We start from the raw sequence: 6,812 nt of genomic DNA on the forward strand, positions 1-6,812 counted from the left end.
ATCGGAAAAACAAACTAAAGGGATCATGATATAATGCACATGCAACTATATGCAACATACTAACATGTAAATAAAATATAAAATAAAAAAACTACATGAAAAATATGCAACTATATGAACTAAACTATCAAGAATATGCAACTAAATAGACACACACACAAACATATTCCTTAACTACCACCCTCAAACTTAAAATTTTCACTGTCCTCAATGAAGGTAATAATAAGGAACAAGGCATAACTACTCGGAATCAGGATCATCACCCTCCGTGGGTGGAGTGTCAGGAGGCGGGTACACAAAATCCTCACCAAAAACTGGCCACTGGATGTCAACTCCTGTGTACCCAACGCCTGGGTAAGGTCCGGTGCAAAACTGCTATGGATGTCATGCATCGCATCCATCCACTTCATCAAGCGCCTATCCTGCGCTGAGCCCAAACCAGCACTGTCCTCTAGATTCTGCTGCTGCTGCTGTGAAGAACCAACCTCCCCCATCTGATGTCCCCATACTGCTCTGCGGGCCTGAGAACAACCACCAACATATGTCTGATCGGCTGGCTGGCCACCCGGTAAGTTATCATAGGAACCGAGCCCCTTCTCATCAGCCTTTTCCCCAAACCCCTCCTGCATCACTGTGATCGTCGAGCTATCAATAAGGGCACTAGGCAACTGCAGCTGCTCATGTACGGGCCAATAAACTCCAACTACCACACACAACTTCGTCACAATTGACGCATACGGAATAGAACCCGTAGTGCTCCCACGCAAAAACCTCAGAATACCCTGATAGATAATGGAGCCAAGATCCACATAGTCGCCCTGCAATATCCCTCATAACAACTTGGCATGATCCACAGTAACATCGTGCACATGTGAAGAAGGCATGATGTTTGCACAAATAAAATAGTTCCATGCACGAGCGAACCTGTTCATGCAAGAGGCAAGGAAATTGGCATACACATTCGAGCCCTTCTTGAATTTCCAGTCAGTATTTAAAACACACAATGTTGTAATAATCATGTCCAAGTCAAAATCCTCCCCGTTCTTCGTCACCCAATCCTCCTGAGCCGACTGTCTCTCGGGATGGTTAATCACCCGACGAATAGCCTCCACAGTATAGTCCACAGTCAACCCCGAACCACTGAGTACTCATTCTTACCCGCCTTCGCATTTGCGTAAAACTCGTGAACAACACTCATGGGCACAGCAACGGGTGCCTCATAAAAAGATACCCAACCCATCTCCAAAATCATCTCCAAAAGCTTACCATCCCTTCCCGATGGTAGAAAACCCCTCTCATTCGCTATGGGCTTCGATAACAGCCTTGTATGCTCCGCTTCAGCCTCCGGAGTAGCAAAGCTAGGCCTCACACCCCCAAAACTCGAAGAATCAGTGGTGCTGACGCTAACTTGAGTCCTTTGTCTCTTTCGTGCCATTGGATTTGACTAAGTTGAGAGAAGAGAAGTGTATAAGAGAGATTTAGGGTTGAGAATTAAAAATTATGATGGAGATGATTGTGTATAAGTGTATGTATATATAGAGATTGAGAATTAGTTTTGAAATAGAAGTGGGAATTGAATATGGAATTAGTGGGAGTAATGGGGTGATTGGAGAGTAAAATTCGGGTATAAAGGGAAAGAGGGAAACTTGTGCTGAAATCTTTTTGTGCTTTAAAATTTATATCTTTTTTCGGGTACAGGGGGTCAGCGCGGCCGCCCCGCCTAAGAGCGCGAGAGCCCCGTGTTTCTGGAATTCCAGCGCGGTCGCCCCGCTTCCCAGCGCAGGCGCGCGCGGTTACTGGAGTTTTCAGCGCGGACACCCCGCTTCCCAGCGCGGGTGCGCCGTGCTTCTGTCAATAATCCCCTGTTTTTTAATAATTTTGTGTTTTCTTCTTTTTTCTTCTCTACTCAACTAATAATGTACAACAAGCTTGGGTTGCCTCCCAAGAAGCGCTTGGTTTACGTCGTTAGCTTGACGTAGAATCCCGAGATCAAGTGGACAATAAAATGACACTAACCACCTCATGGTTTTCCGTATTTCCATAGTAATGCTTCAAACGCTGTCCATTCACCTTGAACGCTTGGCCTGAATCATTCTTAAAAATTTCCAATGTTCCATGTGGAAACACGGTTTTGATAACAAACATCCCTAACCATCTTGACTTCAATTTTCCAGGAAAAAGACGGAGACGAGAGTTGAAAAAAATAACTTGTTGCCCCAACATAAACGATTTGAGCACTAGACCCCTAACGTGCCACCTCTTGACTTTTTCCTTATACATTTTGTTGTTCTCATATGCTTGAAGTCGAAACTCATCGAGTTCATTCAATTGAAGCATCATTTTCTTACCAGTTGCATCCATATCAAGGTTCAATTTCTTCAAAGCCCAATATGCCTTGTGCTCTAGCTCCACATGCAAATGACATCCCTTACCATAAACCAATTGAAACGGTGACATGCCTAGCGAAGTCTTGTATGCTGTTCGATACGCCCAAACAGCTTTATCCAGCTTCAAAGACCAATCCTTTCTCGATGGACATACAACTTTTTCTAAAATACGCTTGATCTCTCTGTTAGACACCTCAGCTTGACCATTAGTCTGAGGATAGTAGGCTGTAGCAATGCGATGATTCACATTATATCTCTGCATCATAGCAGTGAACTTGCGATTACATAAATGCGATCCCTCATCACTGATTATGACACTTGGAGTCCTAAATCTTGTGAATATCTGCTTGTGAAGAAAATTTAGCACTACATTCGCATCATTCGTTGGGCAAACTTCAACTTTCACCCATTTTGAGACATAATCAACCGCTAACAAGATATACTGATTATTGCAAGGTGTGACAAATGGCCATATAAAGTCAATTCCCCAAACAACGAAGACCTCAACCTCGAGTAGCACATTAAGACGCATCTCATCCCTCTTGGACATATTACCAACACGCTGGAAGAGATCACACTTCAAAACGAACTGATGCGCATTCTTAAATAATGTAGGCCAGAAGAATCCTGCTTGAAAGATACAAGCTGCTGTCTTTTCTCCACCATAGTTGCCTCCATAAACAGTCGAATGAAAGTCTCGCAAGATACCTTCCGTCTTGCTGTACGGAATACATCTCCTGATGATTTGGTCAGCTACTTGCCGAAACAAAAATGGCTCATCCCACATGTACCACTTCACCTCGTGAAGAAACTTCTTTATTTGAGCAGAGGACAAGTCTGTAGGCATAATGTTGCTCCCAAGGTAGTTCACAATGTCTGCGAACCACGGTTCTTCCTCTTGCACCCCAAACAACTGCTCATTGGGAAAAGACTCATTTATCAATATCTTATCCTGTGAAGTCGCACTTGGATCTTCCAAACGAGAGAGATGACGAGTGACTTGATTCTTAGTACCTTTCCTATCTTGGATCTCCAATTCAAACTCCTGAAGTAAAAAGAACCCATCGAATCAATCTAGGCTTCGAGTCCTTCGAGATGAGATAGCGAATAACAGCGTGATCAGTGAAAACTGTCACCTTCGTCCCAAGCAAATAAGATCAAAACTTCTCAAAACCGTAGATAATGGCTAAGAGTTCCTTCTCAGTAGTAGTATAGTTCAGTTGAGCACCATTGATGGTCTTACTAGCATAGTAGACCACATGAAATATATTGTTCTTCCTTTGCCCAAGAACTTCTCCAACTGCATAATCACTTGCATCACACATCATTTCAAAAGCCTCATTCCAATCAGGTGCAGTTATGACATGTGCCGTAATCAAACTCTTCTTTAAGCTCCCAAAAGCAGCTAGACACTCATCATCAAACTTGAAAGGGACATCTTTCTCCAATAAATTACACAATGGTTTAGAGATTTAGAGAAGTCCTTGATGAACCTCCTATAGAAGCCCGCATGACCAAGAAAACTGCGAATCCCCTTAACAGAAATTGGTGGAGGTAGGTTCTCAATGACCCCCACCTTGGATTTGTCCACCTCAAGACCTTTACTAGAGACCTTGTGCCTAAGAATGATGCCCTGTTGCACCATAAAGTGACATTTCTCCTAGTTGAGAACCAGATTGATCTCAACACACCTTTTAAGAACTACACCAAGATTTTGCAAACACTCATCAAAAGAATCCCCGAACACAAAAAAATCATCCATGAACACCTCCACATTTTGACCAATCATGTCAGAGAAAATGGCCATCATGCATCTTTGAAATGTAGCAGGTGCACCACACAACCCAAAAGAAACTCTTCTGAAGGCAAAAGTACCAAACAGACATGTGAAGGTAGTCTTTTCCAGATCTTCTGGAGCGATGCAAATCTAATTAAAACCCGAATAGCCATCCAGAAGACAATAGTATTCATGCCCAGCCAACCTGTCAAGCATCTGATAAATGAAAGAAAAAGGGAAGTGATCCTTCCTCGTGGCCTTGTTCAGCTTCCTGTAATCCATGCAAACTCTCCACCCCGTGACTGTTCAAGCAGGAATGAGCTCATTCTTCTCATTAGCGACCACAGTGATACCTCATTTCTTCGGTACACACTGAACTGGACTCACCCAAGAACTGTCAGAAATAGGATAGATGATCCCTGCATCTAGCCACTTCTGAATTTCCTTCTTCACAACCTCTTTCATTATCGGATTTAGCCTTCTTTGTTGCTCAACAGTTGGTTTATTTCCTTCCTCTACCAAAATTTGATGAATGCAATAAGAAGGGCTGATTCCCTTGATATCTGCTATAGTCCATCTAATTGCCGATTTGAACTCTCTCAGAATTCTCAAGAGCTTTTCCTCATCACTACCTGAAAGGTCAGATGCAATAATAACAAGCAAAGTAGATGCATCACCTAAAAAAGCATACCTCAAGTGTTCAGGCAATAGTTTAAGCTCGAGTGTAGGAGCTTCCTCAATAGATGGCTTGAAACGCCCCTCGACATTTTTGAGACCTGACATTCCAAGAGATTCAAAAGGCATATCCAGCCTTCACTTCCAAGGAGAAACATTCAAATACTGCAACTGCTCATCACCTTCATCATCTTCACTATCAGAATTTCCCAACAAGGCCTTCTCTAAGGCATCAGACCTTAGCATTTGATCAAATTCTGAAGTAACAATATAATCAACCAATTCCACTTTTAAGCACTCCTCATTATCAGTAGGGAATTTAATGGCATTGAAAATATTAAAAGTCATATCCTGATCCAGTACTCGCATAGTGAGCTCACCCTTCTGCACATCAATCAAGGTTCAGCCAGTAGCCAGGAATGGTCTTCCCAAGATTATGGGAATCTTTTTATCCTCCTCGAAATCAAGAATTACAAAGTCACCTGGAAAGATGAGTTTGTCCACCTTGACCAAGACATCCTCCATAATGCCTCATGGATATGTGATATAACGATCGACCAATGCAAGGACATATAAGTTGGCTTTGGATCAGGTAAATCCAACTTCTTGAAGACAGACAAAGGCATCAGATTGATGCTAGCTCTCAAATCACATAAACACTTATCGAATGACAAGATTTCGATGGTGTAAGGAATAGTGAAGCTCCCAGGATCTTTAAGCTTGGAAGGCAACTTCTGTTGCAACACATCACTGTATTCCTCAGTAAGAGCAATGGTCTCTAAGTCATCGAGCTTCACTTTTCGAGAGAGAATATCTTTCATAAACTTTGCATAGCTAGGCATCTGTTCAAGAGCTTCATCGAAAGGTATGTTGATATAAAGTTTCTTGAACACCTCCAGAAACTTAGCAAACTGCTTATCCAACTTTTGCTTCTGTAGCCTTTTAGGAAAAGGAGGTGGAGGATAGACTTGTTTCTCCCCTATAACCCTCAGGAAGAGTGTGTTCCACAGTTTTCTTCCTTATTTACACTTCTGCTTCCTTCTGCACATCTTCTTCAGCCACAACTTCATCTTCTGCAACTTGAGATTTTTCAGGGTGTGCAACCTTCCTAAACCTCAATGTAATTGCCTTAACATGCTCTTTTGCTTCCTTTTTTCCTGGAACTTTTGTGTCACTAGGGAGTGTACTAGGTTGTCGATCAACAAGGCATTGGTAATCTGCCCAATTTGATTCTCCAAGGCCTTAATGGAAACCGCTTGGATCTTGCACATGAGCCTCAACTCCTCCAATTCAGATTTGTCATTAGATTGTCACAGTTGGAGTTGTTATCTTGGTGTATACTGCGGTTGTTAAAAACCAGGAGGGTTGAATTGCTTTGTTGTATACTTCTGATAAGGCTATTATACCGCATTCTGAGTGTTACTCCAGCTGAAGTTAGGATGATTGCGGTTGTTGGGATGATAGGTGGCTGGAACAGGTTGCTGCGACATCTGAAAGTTGCTCATGAACTAAGTTGATTCACTAAAAATAGCACACTGCTCCGTATCATTCGCACCAGCACAAAGCTCACAAACACTAGTAATCTGATTAACTCCATAATTGGCCAAAGAATCCACCTTCATCGTTAAAGCCTTAAGCTGAGCAGCTGTAGCAGTAGCTGCATCTACCTCCAGAATTCCTGCTACCTTGCCTTGAGGTAGTCGCTGAGAAGGGTTCTGGTATTCATTAGCAGCCATCAGTTCAATCAAATCATAAGCTTCATCGAAGCTCTTAGCCCATAGGGCTCCAGCTGATGTTGCATCAAGCATGGGTCTAGACTGTGCTCCCAAGCCATTATAAAAGCAGTTGATAATCATCCAGTCAGGCATCCCATGATGAGGATACTTCCTAAGCATCTCCTTATAACGATCCTAAACTTCACATAAAGACTCTCCCGATTGCTGCACAAATTGAGTAAGAGCATTCCTGATTGC

The 6,812-nt window shown here is 42.6% G+C and overlaps 1 non-coding gene across 1 annotated transcript; it reads left to right on the plus strand.

Annotated features, from left to right (window-relative positions):
- The first annotated feature begins 6,705 nt into the window (after window positions 1–6,705).
- Window positions 6,706–6,812, plus strand: LOC141722444 (small nucleolar RNA R71). The gene has a single exon (XR_012575462.1). It is a non-coding gene; the product is annotated as a small nucleolar RNA R71 (small nucleolar RNA).

Source organism: Apium graveolens, chromosome 4, assembly GCF_009905375.1.
Source record: "Apium graveolens cultivar Ventura chromosome 4, ASM990537v1, whole genome shotgun sequence".
In the NCBI taxonomy this organism is placed as follows: domain Eukaryota; kingdom Viridiplantae; phylum Streptophyta; class Magnoliopsida; order Apiales; family Apiaceae; genus Apium; species Apium graveolens.